Source organism: Penaeus chinensis, chromosome 41 (assembly GCF_019202785.1).
Source record: "Penaeus chinensis breed Huanghai No. 1 chromosome 41, ASM1920278v2, whole genome shotgun sequence".
Lineage (NCBI taxonomy): Eukaryota > Metazoa > Arthropoda > Malacostraca > Decapoda > Penaeidae > Penaeus > Penaeus chinensis.
This window is the reverse complement of record NC_061859.1, coordinates 1,005,939-1,008,438: the sequence shown is the minus strand read 5'-3', so window position 1 is coordinate 1,008,438 and position 2,500 is coordinate 1,005,939.

The window sequence follows — 2,500 nt, the reverse complement described above, 5'->3', positions numbered from 1 at the left end:
CCCCACCACCTAGATGAGCGATCCCTGCAAATCCTATTAACAAAATGAACCAACAAAGTGTCAACATAGCATGTGCGAACATAAATGCTTCCCGTATGATATAGATTGCTACATGTATATGTATTTTATTATCTATTGTGTATTTATATCTACATTTCCTTTACATTTTGCGCGCGCGCGCGCGTCTCACTCTCTCTCTCTCTTTCTATATATATATATATATATATGTAAATATATATGTATATATATAGAGAGAGAGAGGTAATGAGAGAGCGTTGAAGCTGGACTAGGTTAACAAGACATCAGAATCAGGGAGTTACTGTCCATCCAAAAGTTTGTATAGATGTGTGTGTAAATATACATACATATGTATATGTATATATATTTCTTTCCTCGATATCTGGCTCAAAAGCATAATAGTTTGAACAGACTAGAACTGGACAGAGTGAAACATTATACAATCATGACCAAGTCGGTGAAAAAGTTACTCTATTTCCAGATTCTTGTCCCTATTTCCAGAACCACCGCCTGATCTCTCCTCTCCTAGTTCCTTTATAGTGACCCCCCCCCCCCGTCTTATGAAATTTATGGAGGTTTCAAAACGTTTCTGTTAGTATTTAGACTCTATAATGATATTTGGTCACTTCTGAAGATGGTAATTTTCCATAGGTCATCACTGTTTGGGAAAAGATAGTGGGTTTGAATCGCTCAGTTTCGTAGATAGTGTGCTTAGTCCTAGTTAAATTGGACATAATCCCAAACTTGAAATTAGGTCCTGAAATAAAATGAGATTAAATTAGATTTGAGAAATTAAAGAAAAAAAAAAAAAGGATAGTAACAACGGTAGACCAATACCTGGAAGTTAGACGGGGAGGACGTATAACCATGAGCTGATTTCTTTGTCAGTCCTCCAGGTGATTTTCCCTTTCTAATACATGAGGTTAGATGCCGCTGCTGTTCCTGCCTTTTTCCTTGGTGCCTGTGTGAGATATTTATCTATCTTTCTATATATATATGTGTGTGTGTGTGTGTGTGTGTGTGTGTGTGTGTGTGTGTGTGTGTGTGTGTGTGTGTGTGTGTGTGAGTGTGTGAGTGTGTGAGTGTGTGAGTGTGTGTGTGTGAGTGTGTGTGTGTGTGTGTGTGTGTGTGTGTGTGTGTGTGTGTGTGTGTGTGTGTGTGTGTGTGTGTGTGTGTGTGTGTGTGTGTGTGTTACCATTGATAGCAACACTACTTGAATTTTAGTAGGCCATGTCACTTAATTCACTTTAGCAGGGATTAACACGTGCACACACACACACACACACACACACACACACACACACACACACACACACACACACACACACACACACACACACACACACACACACACACACACACACACACACACACACACACACACACACACACACACACACACACACACACACTCACACACACACACTCACACACTCACACACTCACACACTCACACACACACACACACACACACACACACACACACACACACACACACACACACACACACACACACACACACACACATACAACCAACCTCAATTTTTCTAGATATTACAGCGATCTTCAACAATAAATCTGCCCCTTTTTTGCAATTTGAGTTGCAGTATACACGCTCAATACCCTTCCTACAGGTCCTTCCACAGTACTCTGCAGGTGTTGACTCTTTGAGACATGTGCTGCCTCAGAAGCTGAAGTTATAGTTTAAGGGGAATCGGTTCTTAGATTGAAGGTATTGCAGACGGCGGTCTTCTGCCTTACCACCGAGGTCTTCCAGGTTTGCTTCCAGAAGTGAGAGGCGCATTTGTAGCCTGTGTGTGTGTGCTTTTTTTTTGTGTGTGTGTTTATGTATGTGTGTGTTTATGTGTGTGTGTGTGTGTGTGTTTATGTATGTGTGTGTTTATGTGTGTGTGTGTGTGTGTGTGTGTGTGTGTGTGTGTGTGTTTATGTATGTGTGTGTGTGTTTATGTATGTGTGTGTGCGTGTGTGTGTGTGTATGTGTGTGTGTGTGTGTGTGTGTGTGAGTGTGTGTGTGTGTGTGTGTGTGTGTGTGTGTGTGTGTGTGTGTGTGTGTGTGTGTGTGTGTGTGTGTGTGTGCGTGCGTGCGTGTGCGTGCGACAGTGAGCCATGAAGTAACCATGACACAAGTTACCAATATGACCTGAGATGTCTATATTCTTTTCTTTTTATTTTCTTTTATTTTCTTTCTATCACACTAATGTATTTACATAATCCCCATCTCCCTTTTCTATCTCTATCAATCTCCTTAAATATCATCCAGCTAAAGCTTAAATTCAATCTGTTACCAGACCGCATGACTGAGTGTTACACAGACTTAAATAATCGCCCGAGAACACTAAACCATTTAACAACTGTACCCTATTCGTAGGTGTGACTGAAACCCCCTTAGATAAATATGTGTATCCGTGTGTATGTCCCTAGTTACATGTATGTGAATAGGTGAAATGAAGGTTGAATTATT